Below are 14,438 nucleotides of genomic sequence, written 5' to 3'. Positions count from 1 at the left end.
CATGGAGCCCCGAAGATGGAGATCAAAAGGAGCAATATGATATTGGCCATATCATGTCACTATTTGATTGCATGTGATGTTTATCATGTTTATGCATCTTATTTGCTTAGAACGACGGTAGTAAATAAGATGATCCCTCATTAAAATTTCAAGAAAGTGTTCCCCCTAACTGTGCACCGTTGTGAAAGTTCGTCGTTTCTAAGCACCACGTGATGATCGGGTGTGATGGATTCTTACGTTCACATACAACGGGTGTAAGACAGATTTACACACGCGAAACACTTAGGTTGACTTGACGAGCCTAGCATGTACAGACATGGCCTCGGAACACAAGAGACCGAAAGGTCGAGCATGAGTCGTATAGTAGATACGATCAACATGAAGATGTTCACCGATGATGACTAGTCCGTCTCACGTGATGATCAGACACGGCCTAGTTGACTCGGATCATGTAATCACTTAGATGACTAGAGGGATGTCTATCTGAGTGGGAGTTCATAAGATGAACTTAATTATCCTGAACATAGTCAAAAGATCTTTGCAAATTATGTCGTAAGCTCGCGCTTTAGTTCCACTGTTTTGTTCCTAGAGAAAATATAGTTGAAAGTTGACAGTAGCGATTATGCGGACTGTAGATAGCTCATGTCCTTAATGCACCGCTTAGTGTGCTAAACCCCAAACATCGTTTGTGGATGTTGCGAACATCGGACATACACGTTTTGATAACTACGTGATAGTTCAGTTAAACGGTTTAGAGTTGAGGCACCAAAGACGTTTTCGAAACGTCGCGGAACATATGAGATGTTTCGAGGGATGAAATTGGGATTTCAGGCTCGTGCCCACGTCAAGAGGTATGAGACCTCCAATGATTTTCTTAACCTGCAAACTAAGGGAGAAAAGCTCAATCGTTGAGCTTGTGCTCAGATTGTCTGAGTGCAACAATCACTTGAATCGAGTGGGAGTTGATCTTCCAGATGAGATAGTGATGTTTCTCCAAAAGTCATTGCCACCAAGCTACTAGAGCTTCATGATGAACTATAACATATCAGGGATAGATATGATGATCCTTGAGGTATTCGTGATGTTTGACACCGCGAAAGTAGAAATCAAGAAGGAGCATCAATTGTTGATGGTTGGTGAAACCACTAGTTTCAAAAAAGGGCAAGGGCAAGAAGGGATACTTCATGAAACAGCAAATCAGCTGCTGCTCCAGTGAAGAAACCCAAGGTTTAACCCAAACACGATACTAAGTGCTTCTGTAATAAGGGGAACAACCACTGGAGCAGAATTACCCTAGATACTTGGTAGATGAGAAGGCTGGCAAGGTTGATAGAAGCATATTGGATATACATTATGTAAATGTGTACTTTACTAGTACTCCTAGTAGCACCAGGGTATTAAGATACCGGTTCGGTTGCTAAAGTGTTAGTAACTCGAAACAAAAGAGCTACGGAATAAACGGAGACTAGTTAAAGGTGAGCTGACGATATGTGTTGGAAGTGTTTCCAAGTTTGATGTGATCAAACATCACGCGCTCCCTGTACCATCAAGATTAGTATTAAACCTGAGTGGTTTATTGAATCTCGATCGTAGTGATACACATTTTCATGCCAAAAGATATAAGATAGTAATGATAGTACCACTTACATGTGGCACTGCCATGTAAGTCATATTGGTATAAATCGCATGAAGAAGCTCCATGTTGATGGATCTTTGGAATCACTCGTTTTTGAAAAGTTTGAGACATGCGAGCCATGTCTATTGGTGTATATGCATGAAGGAACTCCATGCAGATGGATCGTTTGGACTCACTTGATTTTGAATCACTTGAGATATGCAAATCATACCACATGGGCAAGATGACTGAAAGCCTCGTTTTCAGTAAAATGGAACAAGAAAGCAACTTGTAGGAAGTAACACATTTTGATGTGTGCAGTCCATTGAGTGCCGAGGCATGCAGTGAATATCGTTATGTTCTTACTTCACGGATGATTTGAGTAGATACTAAGTATATTTACTTGATGAAGCACAAGTCTGAATTATTGAATGGTTCAAGTAATTTCAAAGTGAAGTTGAAGATCATCGTGACAAGAGGATAAAATGTCTATGATATGATCATAGAGATGAGTGTCTGAGTTACGAGCTTTGGCACGCAATTAAGACATTGTGGAAATTGTTTCACAATTAATACCGCCTGGAACACCATAGTGTGATGGTGTGTCCGAACATCATAGTTGCACCCTATTGGATATGGTGCGTACCATGATGTCTCTTGTCGAATTACCACTATCGTTCATGGGTTAGGCATTAGAGACAACCGCACTCACTTTAATAGGGCACCACGTAATTCCGTTGAGACGACACCGTTTGGAGAAACCTAAGTTGTCGTTTCTTAAAAGTTTGGGGCTGCGACGCTTATATGAAAAAGTTTCAGGTTGATAAGCTCGAACCCAAAGCAGATAAAATGCATCTTCATAGGACACCCAAAACAGTTGGGTGTACCTCCTAATTCAGTTCCGAAAGCAATAGGGATTGTTTCTTGAATCGGGTCCTTTCTTGAGGAAAAGTTTGTCTCGAAGAATTGAGTGGGAGGATGGTGGAGACTTGATGAGGTTATTGAACCGTCACTTCAACTAGTGTGTAGCAGGGCACAGGAAGTTGTTCCTGTGGCGTCTACACCAATTGAAGTAGAAGCTTATGATAGTGATCATGAAGTTTCGGATCAAGTCACTGCCGTACCTTGTAGGACGACAAGGACGCGTACTGCTTCAGAGTGGTACGGTGACCCTGTCTTGAAGGTCATGTTGCTAGAAAACAATGAACCTACGAGCTATGGAGAAGCGATGGTAGGCCCAAATTCTGACAAATAGTTAGAAGCCATGAAATCCGAGATAGGATCCATGTATCATAACAAAGCATGGACTTTGGTGGACTTGCTCGATGATCGGCAAGCCATTGAGATAAATGGATCTTTAAGAAGAAGACGGACGTGGATGGTAATGTCACCATCTATGAAGCTCGACTTGTGGCGAAGAGTTTTTCACAAGTTCAAGGAGTTGACTACGATGAGATTTTCTCATCCGTGGTGATGCTTAAAGTCCGTCGGAATCATGTTAGCACAAGCTTCATTTATGAAATCTGGCATATTGATGTCAAAACGAGTTTCCTTACCAGTTTTTGTAAGGAAAGGTTGTATGTGATACAATTAGAAAGGTTTTGTCGATCCTAAGGATGCTAAAAGGTATGCTAGCTCCAGCGATCCTTCCATGGACTGGAGTAAGCATCTCGGAGTTGGAATATGCACTTTGATAAGATGATCAAAGATTTTGGGTTTATGCAAAGTTTATGAGAAACTTGTATTTCCAAAGAAGTGAGTGGGAGCACTATAGAATTTCTGATAAGTATATGTTGTTGACATATTGTTGATCAGAAATGATGTAGAATTTCTGGAAAGCATATAGGGTTATTTGAAAAGTCTTTTTCAATAGAAAACCTGGATTAAGCTACTTGAACATTGAGCATCGAGATCTATAAGGATAGATCAAAATGCTTAATAATACTTTCAAATGAGCACGTACCTTGACATGATCTTGAAAGTGTTCAAGATGGATCAGTCAAAGAAGGAGTTCTTGCCTGGGTTGTAAGGTACGAAGTTAAGACTTAAAGCTCGACCACGGCAGAAAATAGAGAAAGGACGAAGGTCATCCCCTATGCTTTAGACGTAGGCTCTACAGTATGCTATGCTAAGTACCGCACCTGATGTGTGCCTTGCCACATGTCTGGCAAGAGGGTACAAAGGTGACCAAGGAGTGGATCACCAGATAGCGGTCAAAATTATCCTTAGAGGAATAAGGATTTGTTTCTCGATTATGGAGGTGATATAGAGTTCGGCGTAAAGGGTTACGACGATACAAGCTTTAACACTTATCCGAATGACTCTGAGTAGCAAACCGGATACGTATAGTGGAACAACCATTTGGAATAGCTCCAAGAGGAGCGTGGAAGCAGCATTCACAATATGACATAGAGATTTGCGAAGTACATACGTATCTGAATGTTGCAAACCCGTTGACTAAAACTTCTCTCTCAAGCAAAACATGATCAAACCCCAGAACTCATTGAGTCTTAATCACATGATGATGTGAACTAGTTTAATGACACTAGTAAACTCTTTGGATGTTGGTCACATGGCGATGTGACCTGTGAGTGTTAATCACATGGCGATGTGAACTAGATTATTGACTCTAGTGCAAGTGGGAGACTGTTGGAAATATGCCCTAGAGGCAATAATAAATAAGTTATTATTATATTTCTTTGCTCATGATAATCGTTTATTATCCATGCTGTAATTGTATTGATAGGAAACTTAGATACATGTGTGGATACATAGACAACACCATGTCCCTAGTAAGCCTCTAGTTGACTAGCTCGTTGATCAATAGATGGTTACGGTTTCCTGACCATGGACATTGGATGTCATTGATAACGGGATCACATCATTAGGAGAATGATGTGATGGACAAGACCCAATCCTAAGCCTAGCACAAAGATCGTGTAGTTCGTATGCTAAAGCTTTTATAATGTCAAGTATCTTTTCCTTAGACCATGAGATTGTGCAACTCCCGGATACCGTAGGAATGCTTTGGGTGTACCAAACGGCACAACGTAACTGGGTGACTATAAAGGTGCACTACAGGTATCTCCGAAAGTGTCTGTTGGGTTGGCACGAATCAAGACTGGGATTTGTCACTCCGTGTGACGGAGAGGTATCTCTGGGCCCACTCGGTAGGACATCATCATAATGTGCACAATGTGACCAAGGGGTTGATCACGGGATGATGTGTTACGGAACGAGTAAAGAGACTTGCCGGTAACGAGATTGAACAAGGTATCGGATACCGACGATCGAATCTCGGGCAAGTACAATACCGCTAGACAAAGGGAATTGTATACGGGATCGATTGAGTCCTTGACATTGTGGTTCATCCAATGAGATCATCGTGGAACATGTGGGAGCCAACATGGGTATCCAGATCCAGCTGTTGGTTATTGACCGGAGAACGTCTCGGTCATGTCTGCATGGTTCCCGAACCCGTAGGGTCTACACACTTAAGGTTTGATGACGCTAGGGTTATAAAGGAAGTTTGTATGTGGTTACCGAATGTTGTTCGGAGTCCCGGATGAGATCCCGGACGTCACGAGGAGTTCCGGAATGGTCCGGAGGTAAAGATTTATATATGGGAAGTCCTGCTTTGGTCACCGGAAAAGTTTCGGGTTTTATCGGTAACGTACCGGGACCACCGGGAGGGTCCCGGGGGTCCACCAAGTGGGGCCACCGGCCCCGGAGGGCTGCATGGGCCAAGTGTGGGAGGGGACCAGCCCCAGGTGGGCTGGTGCGCCCCCCCACAAGGGCCCAAGGCGCCTAGAGTTTGGGGGAGGGAGCAAACCCACCTAACGTGGGGGGCAAGTTTCCCCTCTCCCCCCCCTTGGCCGCACCCTAGATGGGTTTTGGGGGCAGCCGCACCCCTTGGGGTGGGAACCCTAGGGGAGGCGCAGCCCCCTCCCTCTCCCCTATATATAGTTGAGGTATTTGGGGTTGCATAGACATGAGTTTCACCTCTCCCTGGCACAGCCCTACCTCTCTCCCTCCTCCTCTCCCGCGGTGCTTGGCGAAGCCCTGCAGGATTGCCACGCTCCTCCATCACCACCACGCCATTGTGCTGCTGCTGGATGGAGTCTTCCTCAACCTCTCCCTCTCTCCTTGCTAGATCAAGGCGTGGGAGACGTCACCAGGCTGTGCGTGTGTTGAACGCGGAGGTGCCGTCCGTTCGGCACTAGGATCTCCGGTGATTTGGATCACGACGAGTACGACTCCTTCAACCCTGTTCTCTTGAACGCTTCCGCTTAGCGATCTACAAGGGTATGTAGATGCACTCTCCTTCCCCTCGTTGCTGGTTTCTCCATAGATAGATCTTGGTGACACGTAGGAAAATTTTAAATTTCTGCTACGTTCCCCAACACACTTTGCATCATACTGTAGAGAATGTGTCGGACCATCAAGCAGTCTGCACCTTCAAGGATGGTGTCAAGAATAGAGAGTTGAGCCTGAAGTTTGGTCGAACCGGAGATATGACCCTGAGTCGGATGATGGAAATAGCCACCAAGTACGCCAACGGCGAAGAAGAGGACCGACTCCGGAGCGGCAAGTACAAGCCGAGTCAGTCGGAAGCAAAAGCGGAAGGCCAAGCCAGCTGCTCCTGGAGAGGCTCTGGCCATGACTCAGGGCAAATTCAAAGGGAAACCCAAAGGATCTTGGAACCCCAAGAAGGTAAAAGATAAGGAAGGTAATGACGTGATGGATCTACCGTGTCATATCCACACGAAGAAAGACGAAGAGGGTAACTTCATCTACCCAAAGCATACCACTCGCCAGTGCCGGCTCTTAATCCAGCAGTTTCAAGGGAAACAGCCGAAAGACAAAGAGAAGGAGTCGGACAAGGCTGAGGACAAGCAGGACAGTGATGGAGAGTACCCTCATGTCAACTCCACTCTGATGATTTTTGCTGATGTAGAGAGCAAAAGTCGACTGAAAGTGATCAACCGTGAGGTCAATATGGTCGCCCTGGCGACACCAAACTATCTGAGATGGTCGCAAACTCCCATTACTTTCGACCAGTCTGACCATCCTACTCACATTGCCACCCCTGGGAGGCAAGCGCTGGTGGTCGACCCAGTCGTCAAAGGCACTCGACTGACGAAGGTATTGATGGATGGCGGCAGTGGTTTGAATATACTGTATGCAGAGACGCTCAAGGGAAAGGGCATTCCGATGTCCAGGCTCAGTTCCAGCAACATGAGTTTTCACGGAGTCATCCCAGGAAAGAAGGTTGAGTCACTCGGCCAAATAGCTCTGGATGTAGTGTTCGGCGACTCGAAGCATTTCCGCAAAGAGAAGCTGACATTTGAAGTCGTGGATTTCCGAAGCGCCTACCACGCTATTTTGGGAAGACCAGCCTACGCCCGCTTCATGGCTCGACCATGTTATGTGTACCTCAAGTTAAAGATGCCTGGCCCCAAAGGCGTGATCACCATCACTGGCAGCCGGAAGAAAGCAGAAGAGTGTTTCCAGAAAGGCTCAAAGATTGCGGATGACCAGATAACAGTGGTAGAGCTGGAGGAATACAAGAAGAATGCAGATCCGAGTGATTTACTACGGGCCAAGAAGCCCGCCACAGAGTCAGCATTTCAGTCGTCCGGTGAGACGAAGCCAGTTCATATCCACCCGACTGACCCCAATGCAGCTCCGACCCATATTTCCACAACACTCGACTCTAAATAGGAAGAAGCGCTCATCCAGTTCCTCCGTGAGAACTGGGACATCTTTGCATGGAAGCCAGCTAACATGTCGGGTGTTCCCAGGGGGCTGGCTGAGCATCGCCTTAGAGTCGATTCAAAAGCAAAACCTGTTAAAGAACATCTTCGACGGTCCGCCGTTCAGAAGAAAAAAGCCATTGGCGAGGAGGTGGCTCGACTCCTTGCAGCAGAGTTCATCCGAGAGATATACCACTCCGAGTGGCTCGCCAATGTCGTCATGGTTCCCAAGAAGGACAATTCACTTTGTATGTGCATTGATTTCAAACATATCAATCGGGTCTGCCCGAAAGATCATTTTCCTCTCCCTCGCATCGACCAAATTGTCGACTCGACCGCAGGGTGCGAGAGATTGTCTTTTCTAGACGCTTATTCCGGGTATCATCAGATCCGTCTGTATGGGCCCGACGAAATCAAAACAGCTTTCATCACTCCATTCGGTTGCTTCTGCTATATCACCATGCCATTCGGCCTCAAGAATGCCGGAGCCATGTTCATGAGAATGATTCAAAAGTGCTTGCTCACTCAAATCAGTCGGAATGTGGAAGCGTACATGGATGATATCGTGGTCAAGTCACGAAAGTGTTCCGACCTGTTGACTGACTTAGCTGAAACATTTGCCAATCTCAGGAGGTATGATATCAAGCTCAATCCATCAAAGTGCACATTCGGAGTACCTGGCGGAAAGTTACTCGGTTTTCTCGTTTCCGAACGAGGAATCGATGCTAACCCAGAAAAAGTTGGCACCATACTCCGAATGAAATGCCCTGTGCGTGTGCACGACGTCCAGAAGCTTACTAGATGCTTGGCCGCATTAAGTCGATTCATCTCTCGCCTCGGTGAAAAAGCGTTGCCCCTTTACCGACTGATGAAGAAGGCAGACAAGTTCGAGTGGACTCCAGAAGCTGATGCTTTGTTTGCCGAGTTAAAAACTCTGCTCTCCACCTAGCCGGTGCTTGCTGCTCCAATTAACCAAGAGCCTCTGTTGCTTTATATTGCAGCCACAGGACAAGTCGTCAGTACAGTACTTACGGTCGAGCGGGAAGAAGAAGGGAAAGCCTTCAAAGTTCAGCGCCCAGTGTATTATCTCTCTGAAGTTTTGACCCCATCGAAGCAAAGATATCCTCATTATCAGAAGCTCGTATATGGGATCTACATGACCATGAAGAAGGTTGCTCATTATTTCTATGATCATGACATTACAGTCGTCAGCGACGCACCATTGTCAGAGATTCTGCACAACAGAGATGCAACTGGTCGAGTGGCTAAATGGGCGATTGAACTCCTTCCCCTTGATATCAAATTAGAGGCAAAGAAAGCCATTAAGTACCAGGCTATAGCAGATTTCCTTGCCGAGTGGATTGAGCAACAACAGCCGACTCAAGTCCACTCGGAGCATTGGACCATGTTCTTTGATGGCTCTAAGATGTTAAATGGTTCTGGTGCTGGGGTTGTTTTGGTTTCCCCCCGAGGAGACAAGCTCAGATATGTGCTCTAGATCCACTTTGACTCCTCCAACAATGAAGCAGAATATGAAGCACTCTTGTATGGATTGCGCATGGCCATTTCACTCGGCGTCCGTCGCCTTATGGTCTATGGCGATTCAGATTTGGTGGTCAATCAAGTGATGAAGGAGTGGGACGTTAGAAGCCCAGCCATGACTGGATACTGCAATGCAGTGAGGAAGCTCGAAAAGAAGTTCGAAGGGTTAGAGCTCCACCACATACCCCGACTGAAAAATCAAGCAGCTGACGATCTGGCGAAGATAGGATCCAAGAGAGAAGCCATCCCCAGTGATGTGTTTTTGGAGCATATCCACACTCCGTTAGTCCTAGAAGATCCTTTTACCAATGAAGCCCCGCAACCTAAGAGCGTCACGGACCCGACTGAGGTTGAAGTCCTAGTAGTGGTCGACCTGATCATGGAAGTTCTAGTGATCGCTCCAGATTGGACAGTACCATATATCGCGTATATCTTGAGGAAAGAGCTCCCGGAGGACGAAGAAGAGGCTCGACAGATCGTCCGCCGATCTAAAGCCTTTACCGTGATAAAAGGACAGCTGTACAGAGAAAGCGCGACTGGAGTTGGTCAGAAATGCATAACGCCGGAGGAAGGTCGAATAATCCTTGATGACATCCACTCGGGAACTTGTGGCCATCATGCGTCCTCTCGGACCATCGTGGCCAAAGCATACCGAGCCGGATTTTATTGGCTAAGAGCGAATGAAATGGCGAAGGAGATAGTCGGCAAGTGCGAGGGATGCCAATTTTACTCCAATATGTCACACAAGCCCGCGTCAGCTTTGAAGACTATACCACTCGTCTGGCCCTTTGCAGTGTGGGGTTTGGATATGGTTGGTCCTTTGAGAACAGGCAGAAGCGGTTTTACCCATGTGCTAGTAGCAGTCGACAAGTTCACTAAGTGGATCGAAGCTAAACCCATCAAGAACCTCGATGCCGATACTGCTGTCAGCTTCATCAGAGAATTGATATTCAGATATGGGGTCCCGCACAGCGTCATCACTGACAATGGGTCAAACTTCGACTCCGAAGAGTTCAGAGCTTTCTGCACATCTCAAGGCACGCGAGTCGACTATGCTTCAGTCGCTCACCCACAGTCGAATGGACAAGCAGAACGAAATAACGGTTTGATTCTCAAAGGGTTGAAACCCTGTTTGATGCGTGATCTTAAGCATGCGGCTGTTGCATGGGTCGACGAACTTCCCTCAGTGCTTTGGGGGTTAAGGACCACGCCCAACCGGTCGACTGGAAGAACTCCATTCTTCTTGGTCTACGAAGCTGAAGCAGTCTTGCCGAGCGACCTTCTCCACAATGCTCCCCGGGTCGAGCTCTACACTGAAGCCGAAGCAGAACAAGCACGGCAGGATGCAGTCGACCTTTTAGAGGAAGAGAGGGAGATGGCTCTGATTAGATCGACCATTTACCAACAAGACTTGCGTCGCTTCCACGCCAAAAACGTGAAGAGTCGAGCCTTCCAGGAAGGAGATTTAGTTCTCCGAGTTGATCAGCAGAAACCACACAAGCTTGCTCCTCCTTGGGAAGGTCCCTTCATCGTCACCAAGGTTCTCAACAATGGAGCATACCGTCTTTACAATGTCAAGCATCAGATCGACGAGCTTGGAACGCGGAGCTTCTCCACCCCTTTTACACCTAAGTATTCACTCGGACGAGTTGTAATAAAAGTACTTCTGTAGTTTATTTATCAAAGACAAGAGCTTTATAATCTTCCCAGTAATCATTATTTCTTTTGTCCACTCAAAACAATCCCCCAGTGGGTGGCTCGGCTGCGAATCCGATTTGCCCAAGTCTGTAAAAAAATCCTAACCGAGTGGTGAGCCAGTCTCCCACACGAAGGCTTAGCCGCGAAATCTGTTTCGCCTAAGATAAACAAAATCCTACCGAGTGGTAAGCCAGCCTTCCACTCGGAGGCTTAGCTGCAGTCCAAGTACTCGCCTAAGATAAACAAAATCATGTCGAGTGGTAAGCCAGCCTTCCACTCGGAGGCTTAGCTGCATTCCAAGTACTCGCCTAAGATAAATAAAATCCTACCGAGTGGTAAGCCAGCCTTCCACTCGGAGGCTTAGCTGCAGTCCAAGTACTCACCTAAGATAAACAAAATCCTGTCAAGTGGTAAGCCAGCCATCCACTCGGAGGCTTAGCTGCAGCATTGCGCTCACCTAAGTACAAATACAACATGAGCTTCGCAAGGACGACGAGGTGCAGGTCGACTGCTACCCTCTCCTTCCGAGCTACGCCACAAGTACAACATGTGCTTCGCAAGGAGGACGAGGTGCAGGTGGACTGCTACCCTCTCCTTCCGACCTACGCCACCAATTCAAAATCCTACCGAGTGGAGAGCAAACCTCCCACTCGGGGGCTTAGCTGCAGCCCAGTGCTTGCCTAAGTATCTGAAATCCTACCGAGTGGAGAGCAAACCTCCCACTCGGGGGCTTAGCTGCAGCCCAGTGCTCGCCTAAGTATCTGAAATCCTACCGAGTGAAGAGCAGACCTCCCACTCGGGGGCTTAGCTGCAGCCCAGTGCTCGCCTAAGTATTTAAAATCCTACCGAGTGGAGAGCAAACCTCCCACTCGGGGGCTTAGCTGCAGCCCAGTGCTCGCCTAAGTATTTAAAATCCTACCGAGTGGAGAGCAAACCTTCCACTCGGAGGTTTAGCTGCAGCTCAGTGCTCATCTAAGCGTATTGGGGAACAAGTCGATTGCAATGAGCGCTTCGCTTTAACCTGCAAAAGACACCTCAAACCAAATGCAAACATATTCAACATCGAATCCAAGTTCGGATAACACCTAACGGAACCGAAAGTGCTCAGGCGCTAGGCCTGTTAAGGTTTGTCGGTTACAAAACTCACTCGGCATTCCGAGGCAAATTTAAAGTATCAAGCTCAGAAGTTTTTTACCCCTCCTGTGGAGGGCTGGAAGGCGCAACAAACTCGTCCAGATCAATTCCATCTGCAATCCGAGTGGCAGCAGCAATGAAGGTCTCCATGAAAGATCTAAAATCGTGCTTCTTGGTGTTAGCCACCCTAAGAGCCATCAGCTTGTCCTCTCGTGCATCCTTGCAGTGAACGCGGACCAGAGACAGAGCAACATCCGCACCACACCTGGCCGAAGACTTCTTCCACTCCTGCACTCGACTTGGGACCTCGTTCAGTCGAGTCATCAGAGACTCAAGGTCGTTCTGGAGCGTCTCCCTTGGCCAAAGTGTTGTGTCGATGCAAGAAGTTGCGACCTTCAGCCTTGCGAGATAGTCGATGACAGCAGCAACACGAGATTCAAGCTGGAGCACATTCATGGCGACTTCATCTTTCACGGGAGAGTTGATGGGGTCCAGGTTTACTTCCAGTCGACCAGTCTCCTCTTCAAAGTTCTGACAAAATTCTGCGAGCACAACCACCGAGTCAATACAAACAGTCGGAGGTTACAATTAAAATATTTGTTTGACACAAGGGATTACCTTCAAGCATGAGGAACAACTTCTTGGCGAGTCCACCCAGATAAGCCTCTAGATCGTTCTTCTTTCTCTTCAACTCACTAGCCTTGTCATTCAGGGTGGTCTTGTCACTTTTCAGTCAACTGACCTCCTGGTTGGCAGCATCAAGAGCGGCTTTCAGATTGGTGTTTTCTTCTTCAAGCTTGGTCACTGAAGCCAGCTTCTCATCCACAAGCCTGGTCTTCTCTAAAGCAGTCTTTTGCATCTCAGCCAAGTCAAGCTCTTGCTTCTTCAGGGCATCCTTCACTTTGTCTACAAAGTTACAGTGAGATTAGATTCGGAAACAAGTAAGAGACAAAGGCAGTCGTCAAAAGCCTCACCAAGCATACCTTTAGCTTCCTCCTTCGCCTTCGTTAAGTTCTCTTGGGCCAGCTTTAGATCAAGCTCGAGCTGAATGTGCTTGTTCTCCAACTCAGTATAACGAGCCGCAAGGTCACAGGATTTCTACAAAGAACCAACCGACAGATGTCAAAGACAAATCACTTCCGAGTGAGTAAGGAAAAACCATACCGTTTCTAAGACTACGGCCGAATACAAACATTTGACCATAGTCTTGGGGACTACACCCAGTGGGTGCACTCAGCGTGCCCCCACTAGTTTCATTAGTTAGAGTCGACCAGTCGACCAACAACAAAAAAAAGAAGGGAGATGTTCTTCAGACTATAGTCGACTACCAGCAGTCGACCACAGTCTCGGGGACTACACCCAGTGGGTGCACTCAGCGTGCCCCCACCGGTCTATGAATCTATTCGACCTAGTCGAGTAAGGAAAAAACTTAAAGCCTATGGTCAACTGCCAGCAATCGACCATGGCCTTGGGGACTACACCTAGTGGGTGCACTCAGCGTGCCCCCACTAATCCGGAATTTCAATCGACACACCCACTGGGTGTAGGACAAACTCTAAGAATTGCAGAAAGAAGAGTTTTCAGATATCATATCCTAGCAGAACAGGCAGTGACCGACTGACCTGAACATTACTCTGAAGAGCCGAACTGGCGTCATAGGCTGCCTGGCTGGCTTCTCGTATTGCCTTCACTTGCTCCATCATGACCCCCACTTGGCGTATTGCTTCTCTAGCAGCACTAGCTTGGTCTTCTGGAACGGGGTAGGTGGAGAAAAGCGAGGGTTGAGCAGCACTCGACGACGAAGGGCGAGCACTCGTCAACGGCACCGCAAAGGTTACGGTGGGTCGAGTGACATTGTCTCCCTCCACGACCAACGTCTCGGGTGCCGGCACATCCTAAGTCGCCTTGCCAGCAGACGTTTTCTTGCTTCTCCTCTGCCGTGGTGGTTCTTCGTCGTCGTCGTCAGGAAGGTCAATAACAATGTTAGATGAAACTGCAGAAAGAATCAAAATTAGAGACAATAAGTCAGTCGACTGGAAACGGCATCACAAGAGTCATACCAGGTTTCGAGCTAGCAGCATCCTCCATCTCGTGGTCTTCAGCCCTCGCCGAAGTATCGGAAGTAGCAGCGCTGCCCTTCCAAAAGTCAGTTGATTGGCCCATGAGTCGACCAAGAACAAGTTCATGAAACGGGGAAAACTCAAGACTACCATTACCCTGAGATAGTGGGGATCACCATCTTCATCTTCGGCAAGACCTTCGCAGGTTTCGACGGTGCCACTCGAGATTGCTTCGGAACCTTCTCAGTCGGCGCCGGAGAAGTGGTCCGAGGGCGCTTGGTCGACTGGGTAGCGGTCGTGACCCCCTTACCACGCTCAGTCGCAGGATCATGGGCAAGCTTCGAGCGTCTTTCCGAGTGGGGAGGTACAACTTCCTCCTCCCCCTCCTCTTCTTCCTCCTCACCAAAGTCATCGCCCTCGTCATCGTCGTCAGCATACGAATCCCACTCCTTCGGGCTTTCGCCCCTGCTTCCTTCCTCCTCCTCAGTTGGCGTCTGCGCTCCATTGGGCATCGAGTATAATTCAGTGGTGGCCTGTCAGACAACAAAGCAAAACAAAGATCAATCGACCAATTCGCGGCATAGCAGAATGGATAAAACAAGATCACAATCGGAGATAAATGGCCATACCGTG

The sequence above is a fragment of the Triticum dicoccoides genome, chromosome 7B, assembly GCF_002162155.2.
Source record: "Triticum dicoccoides isolate Atlit2015 ecotype Zavitan chromosome 7B, WEW_v2.0, whole genome shotgun sequence".
In the NCBI taxonomy this organism is placed as follows: Eukaryota; Viridiplantae; Streptophyta; class Magnoliopsida; order Poales; family Poaceae; genus Triticum; species Triticum dicoccoides.
Note: the sequence above shows the minus strand (reverse complement) of the source record.